At 33.8% G+C, this 18,714-nt stretch overlaps 1 pseudogene; it reads left to right on the plus strand.

The window, feature by feature from the left end:
• LOC113600831 (E3 ubiquitin-protein ligase RNF167-like) overlaps positions 1 to 4,645 on the plus strand; it is a 32,621-nt pseudogene extending 27,976 nt beyond the window's left edge.
• Positions 4,646 to 18,714: the final 14,069 nt, after the last annotated feature.

Consider the following 18,714-nt stretch of genomic DNA (forward strand, 5'->3'; position numbering starts at 1 on the left):
TTATATTTCTATTGCTATTTTTTGCCTTTTTCAACTGATTTTCATAAAAATTTTGTGAATATTTCTGAATCAAGTACTTTATTACATGTGAATATATTTTACATACATGTTCCATTCTGATAGTTGTCTATTTATTCTCTTAATGTTGTTTTTTGATGACTAGAAGTTCATAATTTTAACATAGTGTTACACATAAACACACACACAAACGCACCCATCCCCCCTCCCTCTGCACATAGGCACTGTATGTCTTCTTCAATCTTTGTTCACCTATGATTTTTTAATAAGCTTTTGTTTTAACATTTACGATTATATTAACCATTCATCTAGCTATATAAGCGTCATAAAATATTTTTTCCAGGTGAGACAGCATCATTTATTGAAGGCTATCCTTTCCCCACTGTGTGAGGTGTTCTCTTTGTCATAAACAAGTGACTCTTTATGTGCAAGTCTGGGCTTTCTATTCTGTGCCACTATTCAGTTTTTTCTGTTCTCTCACCATTGCCTTTCTGTCTTAATTATCTCAACTTATAACAGGCCTTAATATTTTGTATTATTACTTCTTTAGCCAGGCTGTTTTCCCTTTAAGATTACTTTATCTGTTCTTAGTCCAAACTTTGCATTTATATATGAATTGTAGAATAAGCTTTTAATTTCTTAATGTACGTTTAAAAAGTCTGATATATTGAGAGTTATTTGGGAAAATTGACAACTTTAAGAGTATTGAGCTTGCCAATTCATGATTCTAGAATATTGCTCCATTTATTTAGCTCTTGTTTTATTTTTCTCAATAATATTTTATAATTTTCAGTTGAAGAAGACTTTCATTATTTTTAATTAGATTTATTACAATAAATTTGATGTTTTTCTTGCTGGTGTGAGTGGTAATTTAAATTTAATTTTCATTTGTCTTTGCACAGCATAAAAACACAAAATTAATTTTAGTGTATTAATATTTTATGGAGTGACTGCTATATTCCCTTATTAATTTATATTGTGTTATATGTATATTCTTTTGAACAGTGAAGGCACACAATACCGTCCTATGTAAATAAGCAAGTTTATTTCTTTCTTCCCAAGTCTCATGTTTTGTGTTTATTTATACATGCTCTATTACATGGACTCAACTACATTGGAATGTTGAAGAAGAGTGCCAGAATGTGACATTCAAATCTGATTCTTGACTTGAGGAAGGGACCGTAAGTTAAGTGTTTCACTACTGGATCTGATACATTTTCTTATAGAATTCTTTATCTTTTTAAGAAATTTCCCTTTTATTTCAAGTCTGCTGTGTTTTAATATAAACTTATCTAAAGTCAATGCGTTTACTGTTGTAATTTCTTTCTGTATCTATCAATGCTGCAGGTATGCACGATCATACCTAGTTTACACCTTCTCCATTAATCAACTGAATTATTTTATTTGAGTGATTTTCAAATCTTAGATACTTTTTGCCTTTCTAGATTAAATTTTACTGGGTTATAATGCATTATCCTCTGTAATATATCATTGGATTTGATTTAATAATCCCTCATAAGAATTTTTGCATCTACATGCCAAAAAAATGTTGGTCTTAAATCTGTCTTCCTTGTAATGCCCTGTTGAGTTTTGTTCTGAGTTAATTATGGCTTATGATAAGAATTAAGAAATATTTGTCTTATTTCTATTATCTGGAAGAGTTCGTGAGTGATGGGCAATCAGTTTTGAAAAAAAATCAGTGACACCTTCAATTTCAAAAATACTTCACCAGTAAAGTCTTTTAGACTTAAGACTTTTAAAAAATTATTTTCAAAATTTGTCTTCATTTCTTGCTTCAGACTTGTGTGTCATCCAAATTTGTTTTCATAAAATTCTTTCATCTTTTGATATCTGATAAATCTGTATTAATGAATATCTTCACTTTCATTCTTAATACTAGTGTGTTAGAGAATGTTGAGTGGGTGAATTTAGGTAGTTGTCTTTCAAATATCATAGTTTTCTTTGTTGCTGTATTTTTCAGACAGGGGTAGTTTATGCTGTAATAATACATAAGTTTAAAATATCAGTGGCTTTACGGACATATGTTAATTTCTTGCTCATCCTAAGTCTTCTACAGATTTTGGCAAATCTCCAGGGCCTCAAACCACACTATTTCAGTCTTGCTCCTCCATTACCTGAATATTACCTCTAAATTATGCATGGGAGGGGGCAGAGACTGGTGATTTACTTTGTAACTTCCGTGCTTTCAGACTACATATGATATACATATCTATTTGCCAGTGGTGTTTCACTGACAGGAACTACTCGTATGGCTCCTTTTCTGTATAAAGGTCTGGGAGAGTATACTCACAAAGAAAAGGAGGTATCAGAGAACATCCTTAATGTCTACCATGGTTGGGAGTGACAGCGTTTTCAGATTCTTGGCTTGCAAATTATTTCTGACCCCAAAACATGTCTTTCAAAAAGTTATATATTTCATTCATGTACATGAATAATTTTTTTTAACTTAAGAATTTATTATTTATCATGAATTGCTAGCACTTTGTGCTCTGGAGTTAAACAATTTTTGCTTGGATCCAAATTCAGCCAGTAGATATAATTGATTTTGCTCATATTGTGTGAAAATATTGATCCAGCATTTAAAACCAAAAATCTAGATTTTTTTGGCATCACTTTAAAAGCAATTATGCTAGCAATTACCTAAAGCTGAGTTGCAGATGCCATTTTTTGGATGGTTTAAGAATGCTTTATTTTACCTAATTTTCCACCATTTTCTATTTTTTACATACTGCCTATTAAATCCTGGTAGCTTTTGAGCTTATTGTCCCCTAGTATTCCTATATACATTCAACTATATATATTAATCCTGTGACAATTCAGAGATTTTTTTTTTGCTTTAAAATTAACTGTGATCATTCTTCAATTAAGTATTAAATTATGAGTATAGGGAAAGGAAAACATCATGTGCTTAATTGTTAGCTTGACAAATAATGTTGGAAACATGATAAAAAGATAACATAAATATGTACTGAATTTAAGAGAAACATTATTGTTTGCATTTTAATTTGTTTTTTAAAATTTTAAATCAATGATAAGCCATCAAATTAAAAAGATGAAACTACTTGAAGTAGAAAATATAGCATTGGCACTGTTCATTTTAACACTTTATTATTTGTCATCATATTTTGTTATCTTGAGAATTTGACAAAATGACAGAAATTCTAAATTCATCTTATATTTCTTTATCAGATATATATTTCAAAATATATCAGATAAATGCACCCAGTTTTTTTTGAGGTTGGTCTTTTTTCATTTTACTGTAGCACATTACTATGTTAAGGGTTTTTTGTTTTGTTTTTTTATATCAAGAACTGACTTCAGTTTGATGTCACTGTATTTCTTGCTATGTACATGTCTAGTAGCTCATTGTCTCTGGTTTTATAAGATCACGGTAACATTACGGAAAATATAGATTCAGAAGATAATACTATTTTATATGCATTGTTCTATTTTATTCTGGAACAGAGTATTATTATAAGTTTGCGAGGAAGACTGATGATATATATACAGTTGTGAACAAACACTAGAGCCTCAAACTGAAATGAGAAAAGTGACTTTGGGATACTACTGTATCAACTCTGACATGTAAGATCTTGTAAGTCATCACTCTTATCCTTACAACAAGAATAAGAATACTGTGAAAATCAAAGACTTTTTACAGACTCATCAAACAACTGAAGTCAGAGGGAAAACCGCTACCTGAAAATCAAGAGAGAGAGAGAGAGAGAGAGGCTGACACAGAGAATCACAGCCAAAGTCATCATATGAAAGCAGAAGCTACCGGATCTGATAGGACACTTAAATATAACTTTGGCAAATTGTTGGAGGCAGTATATAGACAAGTGTGAAAGAGAAAATTCCTGAGGCCATAGTCTTAGAAGGCCTCCACAATTTTATGGGTTTTATCTCCCAACATTCTACAAAGTTTCCACGGTAAAGAATCAAGAGAAAGCTCTTAGGGGCTACTTTGAGTCAAGAATGACTTCAAGGGTTCCTTGTGGAGGTTCACCAAGCCAATGTTTGCAGCCCCTTTTCCCCAATATCTCCAGCCCCAGGCAACTAGTTAGTCTTTATTCCACTGTTTTGAAGATTTAACTACAACTTTGGCTTCCAAGTCCTACATGCTCAGAAGGCTGGGTATGGTGTACCTGTGGTACACAAAGTGAATTCCAATGGACTTTGGAAGATGCAATCCCACAGCATATGTGTATTCATTTGTGATTATTGGAGAGAGGAGCTACGGGATGGGTGTGCACTCTTGGTCCACCAAAAGGTGTTTAAGATGCTTCTGGTTCCAGAAAATAGCTCTCCCTTGGCCTATTACCTCATTCCTCTCACAGGGACTGTGGGGTTGCTGGTTTTAGCCTTGGGAACAGTGATGGTAGTTTGTTGTATCTAGCACTGTGTGCTGCCCCAGCTAAATTGACTGACCAAAGATCAAGTGAAACAGATTCCTATCCATGAGACCTACTTTTTCCATCTCCTTTGGCTCCCATCCCCCTACCCCTTGTCTTTCCAGGGTCTTCAGCAAGGCCCCACACTCTCCTTCTTGCTCTTCTTTTTCAGCTACCACTCCAGCCTAACATATCCCTTCTCCTACCTCTAGTGAACTGTTTGCACTGCACATTTTCCTCCCTCCAGCCTTCTATGTTGAGGGACAAGGGACATTTCTGTATCAGGTTTCTCCCTTCCTGACCCCATTCTTTTGATAGGGTTGGGGTTGCAAAGGGACTGGGTCTTCATTTTACTAGGTTAATAAAATCGTTTTTGTGAACATCAAAAATAATACTATTGAATTAGAAACCAGAGTATAAAACAAACACGAAGTCCATACAGATATAAATAGCTAATTCAGTAAGTTAAAATGAGGGAGGGCAAACACAAAGCCCCCATGCAGAATAATTTCAAATAGTTTATGCAGATCCTGCCCTCTCAAAGACAGGGAGCATAATTATCTGTTCCACACATGTGGACTGCGCAAATGACTTACTTCAAAAGTGTACAATATAGAAGTGGGTAAGGAGGACGAGACCTTTACAGTAAAGAAACCTGGTAAATACTACCTCAACCCGGTGATTCATTGCCAAATCAACTGTCATTATGTTGCTAATATGTACACTTGAAAGATACAATGAAAATGGCACTTTCCATCTGTGATCTTCCTCTTGGTGATCTATAAACCCAATCTTATTATGGGAAAAATATCAAGCAAATTCTAGAATTGTAAATTCTACAAAGTACCTGAGCAGTACCCCTTTAAAACTGTCAATGACTCACAGACAAGCTACATCTGTGAAAATATCACATCCAAGAGGAGCTTAAGAAAACAAATGTAGATGTAATTTGGTATCCTGGATGAGATTCTAGAACAGAAAAAGGACATTAGATAAAAACTAAGGAAATCTAAGCATTTATGGGGTTTATTTAATAGCAATATATCAACATTTGTTCATGAATTTTAACAAATGTATACTAATGTAAGGTATTAATTATAGGGCAAATTGGGTATGAGGTATGTGGGAACTATTTTCTCAATTTTTTCTGCAAGTCTAAAATTGTTTTTAAAATGAAGTCTGTATGAAATATCATCTCACACCTGTCAGAATGTCAAGGTTTACCAATTTTGCCAAGGCTATGCCAAGTTTACCAATTTTCCTGAGATCCAAAATTATACTTATTTGTCTAAGTGTCATGTGGTTTAATTATGGATGGATAATTATGTTCTTATTCTTATTCTTGATAATTCTATTCTGGGCATTCATAACAAAGAATGTGTAATGGTTAATTTTATGTGTCAACTTGGTTTTGATAAGAGTTACCCAAATAGCAGGTGCAACATTATTTCTAGATGTGTCTGTGAGGATGCCTCTGGAAGAGATTAACATTGAATCAACAGACTGGATAAAGAAGTTTAACTTCACCAATGTAGATGGGCATTATCTGATCTGTTGAGGACCTAAATAGAATAAAAAGGTTGAGGAAGGGTAAATTTGTTCTCTCTTGTTGAATTGAGACATCCATTTTCTCCTGTCCTTGAATATCAGGGCTCCTGTTTTTCAGGTGATCAGACTCCTTGGGTGGTTAGACTCAGACCACAATACATATGCCCCTTTATTCTCTGGTCTTTGGTCTCTGGACAGAAATACACTGTCTTTCCTGATTCTCTAGCTTGCAGACAGAAAATTGTGGTACTTCTGGGCTTCCATTACTGTGTGAGCCAACTTCTACAGTAAATTTCCTCTTATATATATCTACATATGTTCTTTCTATATATTCCATTGGCTCTATTTGTCTGGAGAACCCTAATACAGAATGGTTTACTAACTAACATTCACTCCTCTAGCCCAAATGCATTTATTTATTATGCATGGGAAAGCACAAGGTAAATAAGCAAAAGACAATCATTGCTGAAAATGATAAAACATTATCCAATCTTTGAAATAAAAAGGGTCATGTTGAGTTGCTTATATTTATAAACTTTAATATAATTTTAAATTTAAAATGCATATAGAAGAATTTCACTTTTTAATATTAAATTATTATTAATTCTGGGCTATAAAATCATGCAAAGCACTTCTGTTTGGAATTGTATTGAAGTTACTGATGAGTGATTTCTTTCATTTTTTATGTCACTTTCAGCAAACTTATAGAGCTATGAAAAATCTAAGCATTTTTAAATTAGCAACCTAAGTTAACTTCTTTTGAATAAATGTAGATTTCCTTAGATGCCATATAGCTTATGAAAGTAAATACTTGAAAATAATTATACATTCACTATAAAAAGATTCTGTTGTAATCCTTTAAGTGAAATCATTTATCATATTGTACCCACATATCTTTTGATAGTATGTATTCTGTAGTAAAATTGTCTCACATGTACAAAGATGTATGTGCAAAAATGCTTCTTTCAATATTATAATAGCATAAAAAATGGAAAACTATATTTCTGTCAATATGAGAATAGTTAAATGATTTATGGTACATTGTGCTATGAACTACAATGAAACGCCACAGTGGAATAGTGTGCATGTCTGTCCATTTGCTCTGATGGGGAAATCATTCAAGGACATATTAGCAAATGCCCCAAAAAAGGGTTATAGAAAAAGAAGGTCAAGTATCATCGTACTCATGTACCATAGTCTTTGTAAAACTAATGGCATAGAGATAATGAAAACAAAGAAGAAAGTACTATATACAAAAATTAACTTAAAACCAAATTAAGGACTACATTGATAGTATTTAGTAAAGTACCCAGAGACAAAAAATAGCAGTCTTTTATGGAGGCAGGGGGAGGGGTGAGGGAACTCCTCTGCTATTAATTCCAGATATAGTTATAATGCCACCTGGGAAGGAGAAGCAGTAAAAGCCATATACTTCTAGAGGAGAGACAGAAGACACACTAGGTCTAGAAGCTTGTACTGATACAAAGTGGAGATCTGCTACTACGATGAGAGAGTTAGCAACATCCTCCTGCTCAAGACCACCCAGAGCTACAAGTCAGAGACTTACTGCCATGGGAGGAAAGGGGAAGGAAGGCGTAGGTGGACTGAGAAAACTCTACTTGCGGGTCCCAGGAACATAGACCATGCTTGAAACTAAGGCAACGCCAGTATATCAGAGAACCTCCTGCCTCTTCTTTGGGTCTTGCACCAAGCCACAAAGCAATAAATAACACTTTACTTCTGAGGAATACGCTGCAATGCATGTATACAGGACCTACAGAGTGCTGACTGTGGAATAGAAAAACAGAAAAATCCTCTGGGATGTTAGGCCCCACAACAAGCATAAAATAGAATTAGCCCATTGTTAATAGAACCAGAGTCTGCGGTACACTGAAAATAATGACAGCAATAATGAAATACAAATTCAGTTCAACTTCAGACTGTATGGACTATATCTCTATGACTTGAAATAACTAAAATATTTGGCACTGAATAAAAAATGCAGTGAATAAAAAAATACAATGTGTCAATATATATTTGAGGAGTCTGGCTCCTGGTGAAAAACTGCCTGTTTAAGGCCTGTTTTTCAGGTCTGACCCTATGCAGTTATAAAGGACAGTCCTTAACCTGACAGTCCTTCCAGGGAAGCTGCCCACCCCACACCTGGCTCCACACACAGCCAGTGTACTGTATTCTCTGGCCACCATGCTTTCTGCATATCTGCACTCCTAGCTCTGGCGCCTTCATTCCTAGATCTCTTTATCCGAGTGTTGGGCCCAGGTCTTCAGCTGTCTCTGCTAAAGCCTCCTTATGTGTGTGTGCCAGGAGGTGGAGGGGAGAGACGTTGGGGGGAAACCTTGAAGACACTTCTCCGTACTCTAACTACCCAATACTTTTCCATTCCTAGCTCTCCCTTCTCACTCTTTCCCCCACTGCTGGGTCCAAAACCTGTCAGAACCTTTTACTGGATCTTTCTCAACAGTGAGAAAACCCTCCCCATCCCCACACCCATGCTGGCCCAAAATAGAACAAGAAAGGTCAGTGCTTTTTCTGATTTTAACTCTTGGTTATACCATCTCAATAATTGACTAAAGACTTAACTCTTTATTTTTTAACTCTTTCTTTAATTGGCTACTCTGAACTTGGCAGTTCACCTCTCTCTCCCAGGTCAGCTGATTTCCTGACAATGTTAAAGATGAAATATGGAATTATCCTTTTATAAATATTTTCTTCTCATTGTCATATAATAGGTAATCCAGAACAGTATGGACACAGACAAACATTGATATTTCTAAAATTTTCAGTAAAGTTTCATGTTAAAAAATTTAAAAATTGTTATTTCCCAAAATATCCAAACTATGCAGTAAGTATGTATGTAAGTAATTTATTTTTGTTCCTGGAAAAGATAATTAGAATATTGATGGATTTAAAAAAATATGTTTAAATATGTAATATCTTTCAGGAGTAAGGAATAATTTTTAAAAAAAAATATTTATTTATTTTGAGAGAAAGCATGCATGTGCATTCAAATTTTTTTAAAAGAGATATTCAAATTAACAGAAAAATATTTGAAAAGCATGATTACAGATTTTTCAGTATTGCTAAATCCATGAAGGCATTTTTCTCACCTTTCATGGTGCAAAGATTTTCAATAAAAAAAAAATATATCTGTGATTGCAGAATTTTTATAGTGCCTTGATAAAATTCACATTTTTTACTGAACAAGAATGGTTTTATGCATATGTTATATCTTAAGTGCATATCTTTCTTGTTTCACAACCCTCTGTATGTATGTGCATGCAGTTACAGGTTTGTGCATTATTATGACATTACAGCTAATGATATAAAAATGTAGAGGTTTGGGGTGCCTGGGTGGTTCAGTCAGTTAAGCATCTTACTCTTAATTTCGTCTCAGGTCACAATTTCACGATTTGTGGGTTCAAGCCTTGCGTCAGGCTCTGTGCTGACATTGCAGAACATGGTTGAGATTCTCTCTCTCTGCCCCTCCTTTGATTGCACTCTCTCTCTCTAAATAAATAATTTTTTTTAAAAATGTAGAGGGTCATGAAGTGGATTAAAGTTTAATTTTTGCCACTTCTGTGTCATGTTGGAGAACTGACATTTAACCTTTCTGTCTTCATTTTCTTCTTTATAAAAAGGGAGTGTTAATAGTAACTAACACATTGTGTTACAAACATTTACATGAAATAATACATATATAACTCTTAAATGTCTTTGGTAAATAGAAAAAGAATATTTTGTTCTCTATCTTCTATTCTCTCCCTCTACATTCTCTCCCTGTAGCATTTACAAAAAACAAAACATAGCAAAATATAAATATTAATAGAAAAACATGTGCACGGAGGCATGAGATAATTTGATTTTACTGTTTGTATAAAATTAAATGGACAGAATTTTGATTTAATAAAATGATGATTATCTTGTTTTCTCATAGCCTATTCATTTTTAATCTGTTTATACTTCAAGAAATAGAAAGAGCATACCAAAGCAATCTTGACAAAGAAGAACAAAGCTAAGCTTTAATAATCCCAGATTTCAAACTATACTACAAAGTTTTAATAATCACAGTATAGTACTTGCATAAAATAGACACAGAGATCAATGGAACAAAATAGGGAGCCCAGAAATAAGCCCATGCTTATATGGTCAGTTAATCTACCCGCCCCAAAAGGGAAAAATATGCAACGAAGAAGTAAAGTGTCTTCAAAAAATTGTCTGGGAAAACTGGAAAGCCTCATGCAAAATAATGAAACTGGACCACTTTCTTTTGCCATACGCAAAAATAAACTCAAAATAGATTTAAGACCTAAGTGTAAGACCTGAAATTTTAAAACTCCAACAGAAAACTTAGGTACTAAATTCTTAGACATTGGCCTTTGCAATAATTTCCTGGATCTGACTCATCAGGCAAGAGAAACAAAAGCAAAAATAAACAATTGGGACTATATCAAACTAAAAAGCTTTTGCACACTGAAGGAAACTATCAATAAAAGTTAAAGCAACTTAATGGAAGAAGATATTTACAAATAATATATACAATAAGGGGTTAATATCCAAAATGTATGAAGAACTCAACATAAATTATTTAAAAATGGGCAGAAGACTTGAATAGACACTTTTCCAAAGAAGACATGTAGATGGCTAATAGACACATGAAAAAATGTTCAACATCACTAATCATCAGGGAAATAAAAATGAAAACCACAATAGGATATTACCTGACACCAGTCAGAATGACTAGTATCAAAAAGACAAGAAATAACAAGTGTTGGTGAGGCTGTGGAGAAACGGGAACTGTTGGTGGAATGTAAGTCAGTGTAGCCAGTATGGAAAACTCTATGGAGGTTCTTCAAAGAATTAAAAATAGAACTGTCATATGATACAGCAATCCACTCTAATTACATATCCAAAGGAAATGAAAACACAGTATGGAAGAGATATCTGAACTCCCTAAAGCATTATACATAATAACCAAAGTATGGAAACAACCTAAGTGTCCATCACCATATGAGTGGATAAATAGTTAGCTGGGATTGGAAATACCAGGATCCAAGGGAGATGAAAACATCATTATGGTGAATCTGGCACTTTCCTCTGCTTTTCCATCAAGACATTTGCTAATATGCAGCCTGGGGAGAAAGACTACATTTCCCAGCAGAAACCGAAGGAATCTATGAGATTTTAGTAGGCAATAGGGCAGGAGAGAAGAGAATTGGATTTCAGGCCAGCCAAGGCAGTCAGACTTGAAGGGCTAAATTCCCAGTGAGAAATGGGTTTGACATTTTGCAACACTTTAATTGTTGATGTGTTTCCAGATGCCTAGGCTATACAAACAGAAAGCAGCTGCTGTTAAAATGCTGAATAGTTCAGTGAAACCATCAGAAATTTTGGTTGTAAGGAGATAAAAATTAGACTTTCAGAACTATGAAGAAGGAAGAATATAGATAACATTTCCTTCTTTCAATTAAGTCTCTAATTGGCTAATTTACACAGTTAAGAACACACAAGAAAGAGACCCAAAAAGCTCTGAAAACTATTGTTTGGATCGTGTACTGAATCTAATTTCATTCTCTTTCTGATAATTAAATATGACCTGTTGGAGGAGACTCTAGAGTTTGTAGACTCTACAATTTTCATACACTATTTCAGATAATTTCTCAAAAAATGAGCAGACCAATAAACTAGACCAATTGAAAAACAGTAACACTTGAAATTGATTCATAAAAGCCTAGATTCCTGAGTTATCAAAATGGATTAAAAATTATAATGTGAGGGGCGCCTGGATGGTTCAGTCAGTTAAGCGTCCGACCTAGGCTCAGGTCAAGATCTTGCGGTATGTGAGTTCGAGCCCACATCCAGGCTCTGTGCTGATGGCTGGGAGCCTGGAGCCTGCTTCAGATTCTGTCTCCCTCTCTCTCTGTCCCTCCCCTGCTCATGCTCTGTGTCTGTCTCTCAAAAATAAATAAATGTTAAAAAATTTTTAAAATTATAATGTGATTAATATATTTGTGAAAACAGAGGGTGTATAATGTGACTAATATATTTGTGAAAAATAGAGGGTGAGGTATAAAATTTTGTCAGGGAAAAAAGATCTATAAGAGAATATTATGAGGCTTCTTGGAGTGAGATATGTGTATACATACATACACACATATATATAAAATTAAAGTTGAAAGTAAAAGAATGAATTTAACAGTAGGTTGGACACAACTGAAAAACTCACTAGAAAATGAAAAAATTGAAGGACACTGAAAAGCACACAAACTGAAAAGGAAAAGGGAAAAAATGTGGGAAAACCCAGAAAAGAGGGTAAGGCATTTAGTTAGAAGTTGTACTTTACTTGTAACTGGCTTTCCAGAAGCAGAGGAAAGAATGGAGCAGAAGTGACATCTGAGGATATTCCCTACGAACTTCCCACAGCTGAGAATATTCCCTACAAACTTCCCACAGCTTGGGTTACACCAATGTCTGCCTCTGGTTTTTCAGGCTGGGAACTCTGTGGAGTTCTGCATCAAAGTTTTAACCATCATTTATACCTCCAACTGTAGCCTTCTCTCAGTATAAATCCAAAAAATGTGATCACTCACCTCATGCTTCACTCTTCTTCCAAGTATTGACTCCACTCTAGAATCTGCCTGATTTTGTTCACTCTCTAGTAACTTCAAGTACTTTTAATTTTGTAATTGTCCAAGATTTATATGAGCTGACATTGTTATGGAAGTCTATGGTAGGAGCTTACCTGGATAGGCTCAAATTGTACCCCTGCCATATGGGAAGAAGGTTCAGTAACTATTTTAAAGTATTTCATTTTGATGAACATTTTTTGAGGATTTATTCTATTTAAGTTAATATTGCAACTGTTGGCGTTAAGAAGAAAATTAAACAAGATTTCAGTTTTAAGTACCTTAAAGAAAGAACATCAATAAAAAAAATACTTTTTTTTTTATGATAGAGGCTAACTTTTTATGATAGAGGCTAAGAAAAAGTCATGTTCTGAATGCTACAAAATCTGTCTGAAATGTGAAAGGTGGATGAATTTTAAAGGGGTAAAACTAATCTCAGAGAATAATGCATTATTTCAATATTTTCAGTAATAGATAATACATGTATGAATTAGTAGAGAAAGAATATTAACAGTGGGCATGCAAAGGCAGAAAATAAGAGTCAAGTAAGATCTAGACCATAAAATAGATAAACAAAAACTTATTTAGAAGGTCAGAAGTAGTTCTCATGGTAAAGAGTTGTTGAGTGAATATCAACAATTGTGTTAACTGCAATGTATTAGACTTGGATAATTGGACACATGATCGAAGATTTACCAGTGATTACTGTGTTTAAGTATTCTACAGTAACAGGTAATTCTTTCCATCCAGGTTTTTTGTGGAGTCAAATGAGTGAATACATATTTGTATATCATCCAATGATAACTGTAAAGAACTCATGAACATAACCATGGTAACCACAACAATTAAACATATGGAGATCTAAGGAGAGTATATGGAAGAAGGACAGAGTCATGAGCTATCTCTGAGGCACCACAATGCTGAGAGGTGAAGATACACCTTTTTAATGTGTCCTCCTTTAATTACATAGACATTTCCAGACCTAATAGCACTGGTTTATTGGAAGAAACGTTTTCTACTTATTCCACTGAGTATAGCAATAATTCATAGAAATAAGGTACATGCTTATTAAAAATGATTAATTTTCTCCAGGCTAATGGAGAAATTTTGAGTACTTGAACTAGAAAATTCGGAAACATAAAAATACCTTATCAAATACTTGGCTAGATTCTAACTTTTGCAGAAAGTCTGAAGGCCAAAAAGGATGTAGAAAAATATGCAATGTATGCATTCGGGAGAAAAATTAATGATCCAAATCTTGGAAATATAAGGTATGAATAAAGCTTAAAGGAATGATAATTAGGTAGCTCGAGAGAAGACTGCTGGCAGGTGACCTAATAACTTGTATTCTGTATAAGAAGGGTCATTATAGTTTAAAAAAGGAATCCTTATTGAAGTGAGCCAAGGCAGCTGTATTTAATTATGGCAAGATAGATGTGGGTTTCACTGAATTAAACCACTTTAGCATTTGGAATAATTACCATTGAAAATGAGTCATTGAAATTTTTTTTCTTTGAAGATCTAGTATAATGCTGATTTGGAATAGGTGATATGCAAGTCTTTTACAGAAATTATATGGAATTTTAAGGGAAATTAAAAACATACAGTTTAGAAAGTGGTTGTGTTAATTTAACACTGAGGTTATCATGGAATTAACTGGTGTATTTCAAAAATAACTCTGATCTCCAAGCTATGGCAAATAAATAATGAATTTTTTATTTGTAAGCTAATAAAAACAGTTTATGTATAAATCTAAGTATGTGTACATCTGAATCATAAAATAAAAACAGCAATATTTTTAGGATAAATTTAGATACCCTCTAATCCAACACCCATTCCTGGAAATTTATTTCTTATATCACAGGAACATAAAAAATAATCTATGTAAGTATGATTATTGCCACATTATATATAGTAGCAACAAGTTCCAAGCAAAGTAAATACCTATCAATGGAAAAATGTATGAAATTATTTTACATACTGATTGGGAAACATTACCCAATCAAAAATAATATTTGAAATGTATTAGGAGAATTCGCAGAAGTTATTGTTGAGTGAGGAAGGAAATGCATGTGTAATAATTACATTACAGTAAAAATAATCTGAGCATGCAAATAAATATATGCACATATATGCCTGTAAATAGATGGAGGGTCTTCCTTGTTGATTCAATTATTTTGAATTGGCATGATAAATGATGAGGAATAGACTGGGAGTGGAAAAGGAAAAGAAAAGAAAAAAGATAAAAATTGCTATGATTGCCAAGGCGCCTGGGTGGCGCAGTCGGTTAAGTGTCGGACTTCAGCCAGGTCACGATCTCGCGGTCTGTGAGTTCGAGCCCCGCGTCAGGCTCTGGGCTGATGGCTCAGAGCCTGGAGCCTGTTTCCGATTCTGTGTCTCCCTCTCTCTCTGCCCCTCCCCCGTTCATGCTCTGTCTTCTCTGTCCCAAAAATAAATAAACGTTGAAAAATAAATTAAAAAAAAATAAAAAAAAATTGCTATGATTGCCAAATGATAAAAACAAAAGGATAATCACTTTGTTGCTTTTACATAAATTATGCATGTTTTAGAAATAAAATCTAAAATGCTTTTAATGAAATTGGTAAAATTGATTTTCTAATGAATTGCAGCACTTACTTAGAAAGTATGATCCTTAATATGGTACAGAAATATCTCCATCACCTAAGTTATATAGCAGCTAAAAATACAGTGAGGACTGTATTAATGTGTATAGTAATTAATATGTGTTAGAAAATTTATTGTTCATCTTAAAAATCTTATGCTTTTCAGGTTATTTGAAAATAATAGAAATAAAATTTCAGTGTACAGAAAAAAAATTGTACTTAAAAATGCCTCGTTGCCTAAAGATAACAAGAACTCTGTGGCATTTAGTACTATTACTATTTTATTTATTACACAATTAAAAAAACAAAATTTGCCTTGAGTTTCATTGGCTTTCAGAAAACCTTTTTTTGAAAGTTAGTGAAAGTGAAAACAAAACTCACTAAAATTTTCACTGTTAATTACATTAAGAGGTGATGCTTTTCTTGCCCATGCCTTGAAGAAAGAAGAGGAAAAATCTTTCTTAAAAAATGAAGGTTATAAATTCACACCTGTAAACCCTGTGCCAAACAAGGAGAAAAAAAAAACTAAATTGGGAAGCATAATACTTTCCTAATGGAAAAACTGATAGTCTGGACTTTCTAACCCCTGGTATTATGTACAGCATTATGACCTTGAATGCTGTGAGATAATACTTTTTTCCCTCTTTCCTTTTTTTGTTTTTTTTTCATTTCAAAAGTTCCCATTAACCTAAGTCATTGAGATGCTGGGGTTAGCAAAAAAAAAAAAAAAAAAGTTCACATGAAAGATGATAATTAGCTTGGGAGGTTGAGTTTAACTTTTCCTAAGGATACAGTGTCTTTCATTACTTAGAAACACATTTTGGTCATAGAATGGAAGGGAAATATGCCCTTCAGGAAACTTGTAACTAATGGGAAATCCTTCTGCTCTGCACAGTCTTAGGAATTGGATAGAATTTTTCAAACACCATGTCTTTTTTTGTAAATATATATCTTTTCATAAGAAAGTACCTTTTTTTCACATCTTTAATAACTTGGAAGATTATTTTATCATCAAATATAGCAAAATCAAATCAGGTCTCGCTCTTTATTTTTCTAGTTCCATCTTCCTATGTAATAAAACAAAAATGGTTAAACAATAACTTTAAAAATGCATTTTTTAAATTTTTTTTTAATTTTTTTTTCAACGTTTATTTATTTTTGGGACAGAGAGAGACAGAGCATGAACGGGGGAGGGGCAGAGAGAGGGAGACACAGAATCGGAAACAGGCTCCAGGCTCTGAGCCATCAGCCCAGAGCCTGACGCGGGGCTCGAACTCACGGACCGCAAGATCGTGACCTGGCTGAAGTCGGACGCTTAACCGACTGCGCCACCCAGGCGCCCCTAAAAATGCATTTTTAAAAGACACATGTGAAGAAATTCTGCTTTACACTTTATTTTCTCCAATCTAGCAACAATAGCTTTTGTGATAATTTTGCTTCTTCATCAAATTAGTCATACATATATATGTATTTGCTCTTCAGTACAAAATCCCAACTGAGAGCCATTTCCATGATGTAAACTTGGTTAAAGGGAAAGAGCAAATGAGACAATTTGCCTTTATGGTCAAGTTCAGTTTTACAATAGTACTTTAGTAATTTATGAAAAGAAAATAGGAAAAGACTGTGTGACTACTGCAAATGGTCATAATTTCAAAGAGAGTGACAGTGAATGTTTCTGAAACTTCAAACCATCTAAGTACTTTGGAATAATTTGTTTGGTTTTGTAGAGCTTTATGCTTTTAGATATTTATAGTTGCAAAATGTATATATTGTATAATAGATGTATGTTAGATATAGACACATATGTATTTTTCTATATTTTAACATTTTTCTCTTGCCTGGAAAGACAATAACTAATCCCTCTATATAGGGCTCCATCACCATATGAAAATTGGAAGAACTCAGCATGTGTTTTTATCCTTCAGTGTACTTCTGTTTTCTTTATGTAACAACAGGATTATAGAGTGGTGTAAAACATCTTCTTGTTTTGGTGTTGTCTATAGGAGTTTATGCCTAATCAATAATGAATAGTAACTATTCCTGTTTCCTTTTTGTCAGTTATGTTTGTTTGAAACAATTTTTTTGTTATCAGAAAACATTTAAATGATGGTGGTTGGTATCTCTTTATCAGTAAATGCTTATTTATACTTGTACTTTTATATATTTATTGATACAGATATCCTGTTCCTCTATATCTTCTCTTCCCATTTCCTAGAAATCTGAATAAAAATACTATAACCTAGGGGCGCCTGGGTGGCTCAGTTGGTTAAGCGTCTGACTTTGGCTCCAGTCATGATCTCATAGTTCGTGAGTTTGAGCCCCACATCAGGCTCTGTGCTGACAGTTCAGAGACTAGAGCCTGCTTTGGATTCTGTGTCTCCCTCTCTCTCTCTGCCCCTCCCCTGCTCACACTCTCTGTCTGTTAAAAATAAATAAACATTAAAATTGTTTTAAAAAATACTATAACCTATCTCATTCTATCTTCAATGCTCCTTCGTGTCTGTTTCAAGTTTTTGCTCTCCTTGAAAATTTATATTGAATTTTGTGTAAATTTTTATATCTATTTTTCAGTTTAATTCTCCTTAATTTTTGTTTAATATCCTGTAAACATTGTTCAAGTGGTTTATAATTTCAAATTACATTTTTTCTAAAAAATTATTTTCTGTTTAATCATCCTGTAATATTTTACACTATTCATTCTTGAATAATTTAGTTCATTTTCATTTCTCTAAGCATGTCATACAAGTATGAAAAGAATTTCCAGAGATACTTTTTATTTCCTTTTTCCTATTGATTCTTCTCTGCTTCCCTACTCCTCGTTACCCATGTCCCCTATCTAAGACTTAGTTATATGATTTTGGTTCAAAGTTTTGCCCCATGGAAATGTAAGTGTAATAAAATATTTAAAAAGCCATTCAGATTTCCTTAGAACTGTTGGATAAGTCCAAGTACTGATGACATAGATTAAGTAACCCAAATTTTAAAGAAAGCCACTCCTAAACAAGACAAAATAGTTTCTTCTGACTTATATGGCAGGCAGCCTTATTGCATAGAGCGTGATGTCACTTCCACCTCCTTTCTATACTAGAAGGCCACTGGAGAGAGAGAGGGAGATGGTGTTTTGGATTTGTAACATAATGGGAATGTTGTGTATATATTCACAGCCATTTCTGTCAGCCTATTCAAACCCTTCCATGGGAATGGTGGAAATTCCTCTGGACAGATTGATATGTTTCACACAAAACACATGATTAGCCCAAGAGAAGAATTTATGATAGTAGGCTTGGAAGGAAATTTAGTGCAGTTTACTTGGAGAAGAGACTGATGCTACTTCCACCCTGCCCTCGTACTCTGCCTCGTTAGGTGGAATAAAAGAGTACCTCATCTCTTTTTCCTTTATACAGAGAACTATGGAATTACTGAAAAACTACTAAGCCAGACACTACTTGAGAGGAATTTACAATG

The sequence above is a fragment of the Acinonyx jubatus genome, chromosome A1, assembly GCF_027475565.1.
Source record: "Acinonyx jubatus isolate Ajub_Pintada_27869175 chromosome A1, VMU_Ajub_asm_v1.0, whole genome shotgun sequence".
Classification (NCBI taxonomy): domain Eukaryota; kingdom Metazoa; phylum Chordata; class Mammalia; order Carnivora; family Felidae; genus Acinonyx; species Acinonyx jubatus.